The 12,542-nt window shown below is 38.9% G+C and overlaps 1 long non-coding RNA gene across 3 annotated transcripts in view; it reads left to right on the plus strand.

Moving 5' to 3' along the window:
• The window catches only part of LOC141927910 (uncharacterized), a 68,020-nt gene that overhangs the window by 30,632 nt on the left and 24,846 nt on the right, over positions 1-12,542 (plus strand). The window contains exon 4 of one of the 3 annotated variants that reach the window (XR_012624619.1): positions 674-726. The exons of the other annotated variants lie outside the window; for them this stretch is intronic. This is a non-coding gene — a long non-coding RNA (uncharacterized LOC141927910). The remainder of the gene's footprint in view (positions 1-673; positions 727-12,542) is intronic. 3 annotated transcript variants of the gene reach the window in all.

Below are 12,542 nucleotides of genomic sequence, written 5' to 3' on the forward strand. Positions count from 1 at the left end.
TATCTAGAATATTAACTGAATAGTACCTGTGAATATTTGAATTCCAATCTCAATTAGGTCTAGACTCTATGGTAATAAAAACTGTAAGCTGTAATGTATTTACAAGCTTTGTGTCTCTGTTCAGTCAAATACCAAGTTTCAACTCAAAGAGTGGTCATAACTGTCTTGTGTGATTACTACACACACTGTGATGTGCTTATCAGCAATCTTCATTGCAGTTATGTGTACTTGTTTTATTTTTTCTAACTGTCTCTTTGATCTTTCTCCAAGCTTGCAGTTCTGTGACCATTTCTGTTTTTATACCCAAGAGCAAAAGCTAAACAGGAGGAATATGATTAAGGATTTAGCATAAACCTTTTAGATACTGTGTCATTAAAAGCAAAAAGCACTTCCTGTGAATCTGAACATTTATGCTATTAAAATGGATAAAAGTACAATAGAATTCACAGATTTACTTAAGATTTTTAAAAGAAAAAATTTCCAGTTCTCTGTGAAGATAATGCCATGGGAACTCAAAAAGAGGCATTTTGTCTTGTTAATCACAGATGTTACTATACAAATTCTTATATCTAATCTACTTGGTACAAAACTGTATTATAATGATTAAATGCTAAAAGCTTTGTTTAAATAACAATAGGGTCATCTTGCAAACCAATACCCTCCTACCTTTCAGATGAAAAAGGCAGAAATTGAAGTGTAGAAGCACAGCTCTTACTCACAAAAAAGGTAAATTTTCAAAATGGATTAAAAGTATGAGACCCCATCAGCATCAAGTTTCTCCAGCTTCCTGCCATTGATACTGTGATCTATCATGGCATTACTCCAGTTTCACTGGAAATGACCTCTGATGAGATCTTGACCTATTAACTGTGCTATGCTGGCTTTATGCTGATAATCATTAACTGAATCCAAATCTTTCCACTTTGCCAATATAACGATGTTTAATTCATTACAGCCACACTGATACAGTGGAGGTGGCAGTCTTATATATGTACAACTTCATAGCTAGACTTCTTTATGTGGTAAATCAGTAATTAAACTTAGGTGAATTTCTGAACGATCAACCCTTCAAAATTCAGCCTCTAACTACCTATAGTTGCTCTTAATTCAAAATGTTGGCATGTAAATTTAGACATCTGGCTGGTGGGGAGTGTGAAGCTCAAGGGCAGCGTTGGCTGTAGTGACTATGAAATGGAGTTCAAGATCCTTAGGGCAGCGAGGAGGATGCACAGCAAGCTCACTGCCCTGGACTTCAGGAGAGCAGACTTTGGCCTCTTCGGGGATCTGCTTGGCAGAGGACCATGGGATAAAGACCTGGAGGGAAGAGGGGCCTAAGAAAGCTGATTAATATTCAAGGATCACCTCTGCCAAGCTCAGGAGTGATGCAGCCCAACAAAGAGGAAGTCAGGTAAGAACGCCAGGAGGCCTGCATGGATGAACAAGGAGCAGCTGGACAAGCTCAAACACAAAAAGGAAGTTTACAGAGGGTGGAAGAAAGAGTGGGTAGCCTGGGAGGAATACAGAGAAACTGACCAAGCAGCCAGCAATCAGGTTAGGAAGGTCAAAGCCCTGATAGAATTCAGTCTAGCCAGGAACATCAATGGCAACAAGAACAGCTTCTATAGGTACGTCGGTGATAAAAAGAAGACTAGGGAAAATGTGGGCCCTCTCCAAAAGAAATGGGACACCTGATTACCTGGGTCATGGAGAAGGCTGAGGTCTCAGTGACTTTTCTGCCTCAGTCTTCACCAGCAAGGGCTCCAACCACATCACCCAAGTTGCAGAAGGCAAAGGCAGGGACTGGGAGAAGGAAGAACTGCCCACTGTAGAAGGTGATCAGTTTTGAGACCATCTAAGGAACTGGAAGGTGCACAAGTCCATGGGACCTGATGAGATGCATCTACGGGTCCTGAGGGAACTGGCAGATGAAGTGGCTAAGCTGCTATCCATCGTATTTGAGAAGTCATGGCAGTCCGGTGAGTTCCCGTGGAATGGAAAAGGGGAAACATAACCCCCATTTTTAAAAAGGAAAAAAGAAGACCCGGAGAACTACAGGCCAGTCAGTCTCACCTCTGTGCCTGGCAAGGTCATGGAGCGGATCCTCCTGGAAACCATGCTAGGGCCCATGGAAAATAAGGAGATGATTGGTGGCAGCCAGTGTGGCTTCACTAAAGGCAAATCCTGCCTGATGAATGGATAAGGGTGGATAAGGGAAGCGCAACTGATGTCATCTACCTGGACTTGTGCAAAGCATTTCTGACACTGTCCCGCACGACATCCTTGTCTCTAAATTGGAGAGATTTGACGAATGGACCACTCAGTGGATAAGGAATTGGCTGGATGGTCGTACTCAAAGAGCTGCGGTCAATGGCTCGATGTCCAAGTGGAGAACAGTGACGAGTGCCGTTCCTCAGGGGTTGGTGTTGGGACCGGTGCTGTTTAACACTTTTCTTGGTGACATGGACAGTGGGATCGAGGCACCCTCAGCAAGTTCACCAATGACACCAAGCTGTGTGGTGCGGTCACACGCTGGAGGGAAGGGATGTGCCATCCAGAGGGACCTGGACAGGCTGGAGAGGGGGGACCATGCAAACCTCATGAAGTTCAACAAGGCCAAGGGCAAGGTCCTGCCCATGGGTCAGGGCAATCCCAAGCACAAATCCAGGCTGGGCAAGGAGTGGATTGAGAGCAGCCCAGTGGAGAAGGACTTGGGGGTATTGGTGGATGGAAAACTGACTGTGAGCCAGCAATGTGCACTCACAGCCCAGAAAGCCAACCGTGTCCTGGGCTACATCAAGAGCAGTGTGGCCAGCAGGTTGAGGGAGGGGATTCTTCCCCTCTACTCTGCTCTCATGAAACCCCCCCCTGCAGTTCTGTGTCCAGCTCTGGGGCCCCCAACATCAGAAGGACATGGACCTTCTCAAGTGGGTCCAGAGGAGGCCACAAAGATGATCGGGGCTGGAGCACCTCCCCTGTGAGGACAGGCTGAGAGAGTTGGGGCTGTTCAGCCTGGAGAAGAGAAGGCTCTGGGGAGACCTTGTAGCAGCCCTCCAGTACTTAAAGGGGCTACAGGAAAGGTGGGGAGGGACTCTTGATCGGGGGGTGTAGGGATAGGACAAGGGGTGATGGTTTTAAACTGAAAGTAGATTCAGATTAGATACAAGGAAGAAACTCTTCCCTGTGAGGGTGGTGAGACACTGGCACAGGTTGCCCAGAGAAGCTGTGCCTGCCCCCTCCCTGGCAGTGTTCAAGACCAGTTTGGACGGGGCTCTGATCAGCCTGGTCTAGTGGATGGTGTCCGTGCCCATGGCAGGGTGGGGGGGAACTAGACAGTCTTTTAGGTCCCTTCCAACCCAAACCATTGTATTATTCTATGATCTCCCTCACTGTTTTTTTCTATAAAATATATCGCCATAAATCACTTTACCAGTCTGTTAAATAGAGGACTATAATATTTATCTTTTTTTCAGCCTAAGCATAATTAGGGAAGCTTAACTAACACTCCACAGTATTCTTTGTATGACAGTTTTTTTTATTAGAGGTAAAAGCCCAACGAAAGGGTTAAGGATGAAACTCTGAGTGATTAAAAAAGCACCTTCATGTGGAAAGGACTGTAAATATAGTGAGGGCATAAATGAATTTACTCTCATTCCAATCGTTTAGCTGCAAGAGGCCTCGAGCATACCACATACTTTTTCACTTTTAGAGGCCCTCTACGTAATACAAATTAAAACCAGGGCATGCCTTTTCTTAGAACCTCTGCCAGGCAGTTTATTTTCATAGCTGTCAACTTTAAAATCATGCTTTCCTCTTACTGATGTTTTGATGGAGGTGGAAGAAAAGAGTGTGCCAGTGAACTCTGTTTACGTGAATGAAAAGTGTTAGTCATTTGGGCCATTTCTTTGTGTCCTGCAGGTTCCTGGCTGACCCTTTTACGTGGAGGTGGGGGTGGGGAGCAACATCAGTCTAGACAGAAGAGGCCAACAACTAGTTGTCCACTCAGGTTTCAGATTATAAATGAATAGTGTTCAATTTCTCACAGATGTTTGGCAGCCGCCGTGCTTTCACTCTAATCACAAGCAGGATTTCTTCTGCCTGAAGAATGCAGTGACCAGTAGACACATGTAGACTCATAGAATAATGATTCCATCTGCTGTGGTTTAGATTTATCAAGTAGAATCCAGTAAGTTTTTAAAAGTGAGATCTCTGGGATTATAGTCTTACTAAATATTTTGAATTATTCACACCTGGCACATCTTTTAATGTTTGGGGAGTTGAATGTTTGTTTCCTGTAGAATATTTGTCAGCAGATTTGGTCCAGAGATTAATTTAGTCCTTTAAATCTAAAGTCAGAGTGCATCTGTAAAGGCTCTTCAAGGATTAGCAAAAACAGAGTTAAAAACTATGTATGTCCACCCTAAAAATAAAGGAATGTTTTGGTTTTCCCTATTCTGCCTAATTTTAAAAAATGGTAATCTGAAAACTGAGGCATTAAATACAATACTCTTAATTTCTCTTTGGACACTCAGTTTCACAGTTGCCAATTACCATGTCAAATTACCAAAAATGGAACTCAAGTTTAAAAGCACATCTCTTTTTTAAAGCTGTATTAAAGAAGAATCTGATTTAACAGCTAGATGTTGATGTTTAAAGGCTTTGATCTAGTCTGAACACAGGCAAAAGTCCAGGTTGCCTCTATCTTCTGCCATATTATAAACCATAAATGAATACACTTAATGTTAACTGAAGTGAAAAAAGATAATACAGGTTGGACATTTTTGACTGTCATAATATCATAGAAATTGCTCATTAGGGTGGTCAACAAAAAAAGATGCGAGAATGATGACAGCAAAAGCAGTCCAGTGGCAAACTGAGTAATATATGAAGAAAATATTACAGATTAAGCCTAGGATAAAGAAGTTTTAATCTCTATGTGACTAAAAGCTGATACTCTTCTGTTGCTGAGCATCCCGATGGCTTGTTATAGTTGTGTATTTAGTTTACACTTGAAAATGTACCATGAGAGAATTATGAGAAGCATATTACTTCCTGTGAAGTTACCCCCAAATGAGAAAGAACCCAACCGTCAAAAACCCATTGTGGCCCTTAACAGGGATTCCGTTCTAAGAGATGTGTTGGGCAATGCAAACAGAAACATTGTGCTTCTTTAAAAAGGGAACAGAAAATGTAGGCTGAATAGCAGGTTGTGACAGAGAAACCTATTAGATTGTGAAAAAGTGTCCCAGAATAAGCACTGGAAACAAAATATCTGGAAACATTTAGGAACTGATCAATAAAGTCTACTGGAAATACAAGGAAGGGGACCATCATGCCTTAGCAGAGCAAACAATTGCTCCTTTCTTAAATTATCTGGGACTATTGTTTATTACTTTGTACAGGAGATATCACTGTATATATAGTTGAAGTTTCTAGATACTGTCACAATTCAAATAACATTAAAGTAATACTGTCTCACTAACACTTGGAAATGAAAACTAGTGTAAAATATTCAAAGAAACTTAAAAAACTGCTGTTCACAGTCAGGGTACATAGAGGATAAGAGCAGGTCAGTAAGGCATAAAACCAGGTAAATGTCTTAGCCTAACTTCTCTCTATCCATCATTGTTTGAAAATGTTTGCATTGTAACAGAAAAGAGGAGAGATGTATTTAAAGAAGGAGAGGGATTGTGTTACTTTGAATTACTTTTTTAAATTTGAGAGGGTACTCTGGAAGGACAGAAATACCTGAGGAGGATGTGGGTGAGTGGATGCAAAGGACTCAGTGGAATTGGAAGAATACTTTAAAAAAAAATCCCAGCACTTACAAAATCAATTTTCCATACTTACATACTGAAACTACCTGTCTGTGATTTGACAACAAATGAACAAAAAACCTGTCTGCTGACCTGAGTTTCTGGGACCACCACTCAAAATACACATTTGGAATGGCAAATGCTTAAAGAATTATTCAAACAACAGACTAAGAATTATTGTACTGGAAATCTGTAACTTTTCTTGCATAATTTTCAATTATTTAAGGCAAGGAAAATCACAGCCTCTGTGATTTTCAAGCTGCATACAGACAAATCATTAAATAAGCAATTTCTGATGTGTATGGTTGTTCCATTTTCCAACTTTTATGTTTATGAGTCTGGGAATGCCATACATTCCTAGCCAACATGTGGCTGCAAAGGGCACATGTCCAGTTGATTTGGAGCTGTGTTGGTCTTCTGTAGCTTTCAGTTCTGAGCAGGACTTCCAGAAATGAGGAGAATGGTCCTAAAAGATTTTAAATTATCCAGAAGTTTCTAGCAAAGAGAGGCAAATGATACAAGGGCATCTAGGAATCCATTTACAATTTTAGATGCTATTTGAGATAAGTCATATCGTAAGTTGTATTAAAAAATAACAGGAGGAATGAGGATGTATTTTGAGGAAAGAAAACTCCAGGTTCAGAGAATCTAGTGAACTTGCTTTTGAACTAAGTTTCTTCAGTTACACAATTTTTATGAGGGGCCTGATCCCATTCCCATACAAGTACAGTGCAATGTTAAAATCCTAACTTCATAAAGCAGAGGCAATCTTAACAGTTTTGATTTAATGTTTGATTAAATGAATATGGCAGAATATATACATTAAGGAGTGGTATAAAGTTAACTTTCTAAATCTGTATTTTTGAAAGTATATGAATTTGCATTTATCCATCTGCAATCTGCATTACCCTTCTGCCACTGAATTTGCACAGCTGTGACTCGTATGAAGACTGTCTCTGATGCCTGACAGCAGTGTCTTTCAAAAAACACAGGTGTTCACTGATGGATAAGCAAGTACTATGTGGAGTTGGAGGGAGCAGAGAATGCTCCATCGTCTTGCTCAGAAGTGCTGACTGTTGAGATTGTGCTTACTTTTAGAATCGATGCCAAAATAACATCCTGTGAAGTGACACCTTTGTAACACAGAGGAACAAAACAACCAAAAAAATGCCTCCTAATGCTGTAAGATCAAGAGTCAGTTTCAAACATACAGTGATGTTCATTCACCTTCTATAACATATATTTACTGAATGTTACGTTTAAGTTGCCAAGTATAAAAACAAGGGCAAAGAACTTCCTAGGTAAAATTTTACTGTAAAGTCTAAACAAGAAGCATACAGCTTCAGGCATGGAAGTTTGATTCCTAAAGGATGTCTTTCCAGTTCTATTAGAAAATTACAAGCTACCTGTAAATATCAGATCATAATAATTATCATAATAGTAAACATAGACAGAAATCTATAGTTCTATAAACTTCTAAAATTTCCAAAGAAAGGCTCTGATTCTCTAGAAAATTATACAGGTTTTTTTAGACAAGTAACATTCCCATAGAATCTTTTTCTATTTCTGTAGAACCTGTGTTTTTTTAGTCTTTGCTACATTTTTTAGGCCTTTTCCACAAAGGTCCAACTTTTGCTGCTATCCACAAGAGAAGCAAATATTTTATTCTGTACTCTTTTGGAATTATTCCTTAATGGACCAAATTGGGGAAATCTTTCTGTCCCATTTGAAAGTCATAGTTCTCTTCATTTAGACTAAAAATTTCATTAGGTTATTACCATTGCTTCTTGCTGAACTTTCTCTGCTCTGAAAAACTAAAGCAGATAGGTCAACAGAGCTTTCTTAAGGCTATTGATTGATCCAGGCAGGATTGGAAATATGAAATTCCTGGCTTTTGCTACTGTACCCAGACCACTAGACCACATATTTTTATGTCACAGAAAATTAAACCCACTTACTTTGCAAGATTTCTTGACGTGTTGCTACTCTTACCCTGTTTGCATTGCTTTTTGCTCTGGTAAAGATACAAGATCCAGATTTTAGAGTTAAAATTCAGCTTTTAATGAATCTGAAAACTAAAATCTTTTCAAGAATAATACTTTTAGTACCCCCAATATTCAGATTACTGCCAGATCAATCAGCGCTTCAGCATGAGATGATATTGTTTTCTTCTGGCAGTAAGTAGCCCACATTATGACTTCACCTCTTAAATTTCCTCAGGAGGTTGGTTTTCACTAGAAGTGCAGTTTTTCCAAGCCTTATTCAACTTAACCATATCATAATTTAGGAATTTAATTTGTTCCATATTCTTGCAACTGCCGCTCTCAGCAGTTGAATGGATGGCACTAGTTTTTTGAAGCTTGGGAGCATAGAACTTGTTTGCTTAGGCTTTCATAGAATTTAAGAAATTAAAAAAACCAATAATGAATCCAATTCTATATAAGTACTTACGTACATGTGTGTAAGTACATACATATGTGTGTGTATATGTTAATTAACCTGGTTAATTTTTTATATTGTACTTGTATTATCATGCAGATACTGCCCCTAAGAAAAAGCCATTGCATGAAAATAAATTCTTGTGTAATATGACATAGGCATAGGCAGCTATTCCACCCTTCCCATAATAGTTTTCTGGGCAGGAAACATGTCACAGGTTTTCTAAGACAATCATAGATATGCCCAGAGCTCTGCAATATCTCAATATTTGTTAGAGCAGGGATGGTGAGTAACCACAAAGGATATAATGGTAGTTCTAGTACGGCCTCATAAGGAAAGCATCTGAAATGCTCTGCATCCACCATGCTTTGATCCAAATGTCACTAAGAAAGAATTCAGAGCATGGGTGGAGGTGGACACAAAAGAAAGTGAAGTATTTGGGGAGAGGAAAAGAAGAGCCGAGGACTGGAAAATGGTAAGAACAAGGAGGCTGGAGACTGGAGTAAAAAAATTTAAGATAATTTAGAGGAGAAAGGGGGGCATGTACCAACAGGAATGTAGGAGGGGCTGGACAGGGACCTTGCGGTTATTTCATCCTGAGGAAGGTGCATAATAAGCTGCACAAACTAGTTGCCAAGTTGGGCACAGGTCTCAGGGTGGTTAGCCAGCAACAACTAATGGCTTCACTGATGCTACTGCAACTGACGCTGAGAGACCCAAAGGCGAAAGGCAGTGAAAAAGCCCCAATATATCACTATTGCCTTCCAGGCTGATGAACTGTGATGCAATAATGGACTGTGTCATGGCCATGGGAAGAGAGATCACTCCTCAGTGAAATACATCCATTTCTGAAGAGGAAACATGAAATTCAGATTGCATTAAGGGCTGCAGAAGGTGTTTTTGGCAAAGAAATGAGAATGCTACATCAGGCTGAGGCTAATTATATTAGAAGACTGTCTCACAAATTAAATATGGCTCAAACTGACATAAAAAAGCTGTGGGAACTTTATATTAATTGATGGGGGTGTTTTTTATTTAAAGCACTATATAGCAGTTCAGGACTGATTCTTTCTTTTAGGTCCAGGAGGATGTGTTATTGTTTATCTTGTAAAAACAGCTGCTGCCTTTGTGCTTGTGTTCAGGAAATTGATAACTTTAATGATTCACGCCTCTTAACATTTATATACAAGAGCTGTATCAAGCTCCCTGTAGCTGCTGCGCTCACTCACATGTTGGGCTGAAATCCAATATGGGATGCAAGAACATACATGATAAATATTGAAGATTCTCTTAAGTCCAAAATTATTCTTCCTGCTCTGGGGATGAAGTGGGAAGGTAAAGAGCTTTCCCATTATGCCACAAAAGTGCAGAACCACTTTTGGCTGCAGCCCTAGAAATTCTCCTTCATAGAAGAGGTACAGTACAGGATTAAATGAGGTCATGCTTTCATCTCCCTCACACCTACTTCATTCTGGTGTGCAAAGAACTGATAAGAATAGAGCTCTGTATCAAAAGTGTGTAATGGGGAAGAGGAGGGAAGAGCAGAATAATAAGGGAGAGGCAGGAGGAGAGTTTAGGACCCTTACCAACTTCTTCATGAAGGGAGTTCACAGCAGTTCACAGTCAGTCTTCTGAGAAGAGATTTGCTCCATGGTGCTCTTGCAGTTGTCCTTATAGCAGCAGATTATTGGAGGTGCAATGGCTGAGAATTTGAGTAGCTCAAATGCAAACTTGTTTCTTAGTTTGGTTTTCTATTGCTTACGTTAAGTCTTCCAGCTACATTTTATGAATTAAGCTAGTAGCCTCACACTTGTTGCTTCTACACAGGACAGGAAAGCAAATGTATTACTGTTAAAGACAGGATGGCAGAAGTCCAAACATATCCAACAGAGGAAGGAAGCAATCTTATCAGCTTTTCTGGCCCATTGATAAAACCATAGAAGGAAATCATTCAGCCTTAAATGAGGAAAAGGAAGTCTTAGATAAAACTTAGACGTTGCCTTGGGAGTTTTCATATCACATCAATGAAAAAGTCACATACAATTAACCAAGCATTCCATGTATAAAGTGCTTTATTTGTGGTATCAAAGCAGAACTATTTACAGTTTTTGACAAGCTTCTCTACAGTGAAAATTTTTCACTGTACATTTGACATTTTTCTGGCCTGTCTACTTGGTCATATACCTTTTATCTAGGCTCTTCTTTATGAAAAAAAAACTGCATCAGCCATCCTGAAATATTTTTTTTGCTCCGTTCATGTCATAGAATCTAATTTTTAGTCACCATTACACATGGAGTATTTTGGCATCCTGGTCTTATTTTAAAATCTAGTTATTTGTATTCAAAGCAAATAATAAACGTGGTTACCTGATTTTTTGTAAACTGGTTATCTCTACTGACAATGTCATGCTATATAAAAATGCTAGTTCAAGATAGCGTTAGCTCATGAGTCTCTGTAGTGTACCTTATTTTACAAAATAGGCATATCCAGTGCCTCATGTTTTTTATAGCAAAGTAATCTATCACACTGTGATTGCTGTGATAATAGAAAACAAACATAACCCCAATTTAATTAGTTGGGTTTAGCACTATTGGGATTGTTACAGTAGCTTGAAGAAGTTGGGGAAACAGAGATTGACATTGTTTCTTTAGGTCTATAGTCTGCAATAATTTGAGGTACAGTAAGTTAATTTTAGACTAAAGCTTGAGATAAAGAACAGAATACACATTTAGTCACAACCAAAACATCATAGTGTTTCAATCATATGGGTAGTTAGGATTATGGCATGGGTTGTTTAATAAACAGATGTTATTCTTTAGATGCAAAGATCCTGGTTAATGCTGAATATCTGTATCTTCCTGCTAAATTAATTATAATTAAGGGTATCCAGTATTTAGACTTATTTTACAATAGTGGTATAAGAATTAAATTAACCTAAAATAAAACAGAATGCTCCACAAAGGCAGGACTTTCAGTTGTATTTTTTCAATTAAATTCTTATATTTGAACTTAGAGAAGAAACTTGAAAGTTTGAGCAAGCCCTTGTGGATGCAGTATGTTCCTTTCTGACTGCTGAGACAAACAGGCAAATTGAGTATGCAGATAAAGCTGGATTATATAAATCAAGTGTGAGTCTACACATGCTTAAAATACACAGAAAGCAATAATCAACAACACTAGATTCATGAGAGTAAAACACTTGTTTATTGGCTCTCTGTGAAAGCCAGAGCATATTCTTACCAAACTCTCACTAGCAAACTTGGTCATCTATCAAACATTGCTTTGTTATTCCAGAAGATCTGGTATTTTAAATTTTATTTGAATGTATTTGATCTCAGCATTCTATTTTCAGTCTTATAATAGGTGACAACTACAGTTACCATTATGGGCAGGAAGTTTGAAGCATAATTTCTTTTTAGGAATTTAAATGTTTTTCTCTGAAGAAATGGGCAGATTGTCTACATGTATCTAGTAGTAAATATATGGGATAGAGAACTGTATGAGATTCCTTCCTTCTTGGAATTAGTACTGTGATGGGCACCTGAAAAATCCCTCAGAGAGCAGAAGATGTGCTGCTTTCCTATTTATGGTGTTTCTGTTCTAATCTGACTAAATTAGAATTCTGGCTGTTCTACCTACTTTATTGTTTACTTATTTTAAAGCTTCTTGTTTTGTTATCATGGACGCACTATGTGCTTGTCAAGCCTGATTTATCAGAGCCCTGTTCACTGTGACCTTTAAAGTACAGCATGTTACTGTAGCAAAGTCAGTTTTCCAGTAACAGAGAAATAAATCAGTTGACATAGCCATGGCCTTTTATAACTTGCAGAATTTATGGGGTCACAGGCTCTCTTTGTACAGTTCTTTGTACAGTTAGGCTGTAGGTCACTAATACATGAGCTCAGTCAGATCTCAAAATGTCTCTCTTCTATCCTGCTCCTACCTGTTACAACATGAGGGACACTTTATATAGAACAGAGGTAGAAGTATATTGTTGAGCATCCACCAAAACAAAAAGAAAACCGTAAGTTCTTACAGAATCAGCTGAACAGTTGTTTTCCATCTGTTAAAATGTGATAGTCCTGGTTGCTGGTCATTTTTCAGACAAAAGAGGTAGAAACCAAAATACTCAATCATCCCATGCAGTCTCCAGTGTAGTCAAAACAAGCTCTACCAGAATGACAAATGCCACAGACCTTGAGCCAGTCAAGTGATTTTTTTTTCTGCTATAACAAGTTGTTACAAAGTATTTATAACTTTTTTTTTTTTTTTTTTTTTTTTTGCAAATA

The sequence above is a fragment of the Strix aluco genome, chromosome 10 (genome assembly GCF_031877795.1).
Source record: "Strix aluco isolate bStrAlu1 chromosome 10, bStrAlu1.hap1, whole genome shotgun sequence".
Classification (NCBI taxonomy): Eukaryota; Metazoa; Chordata; class Aves; order Strigiformes; family Strigidae; genus Strix; species Strix aluco.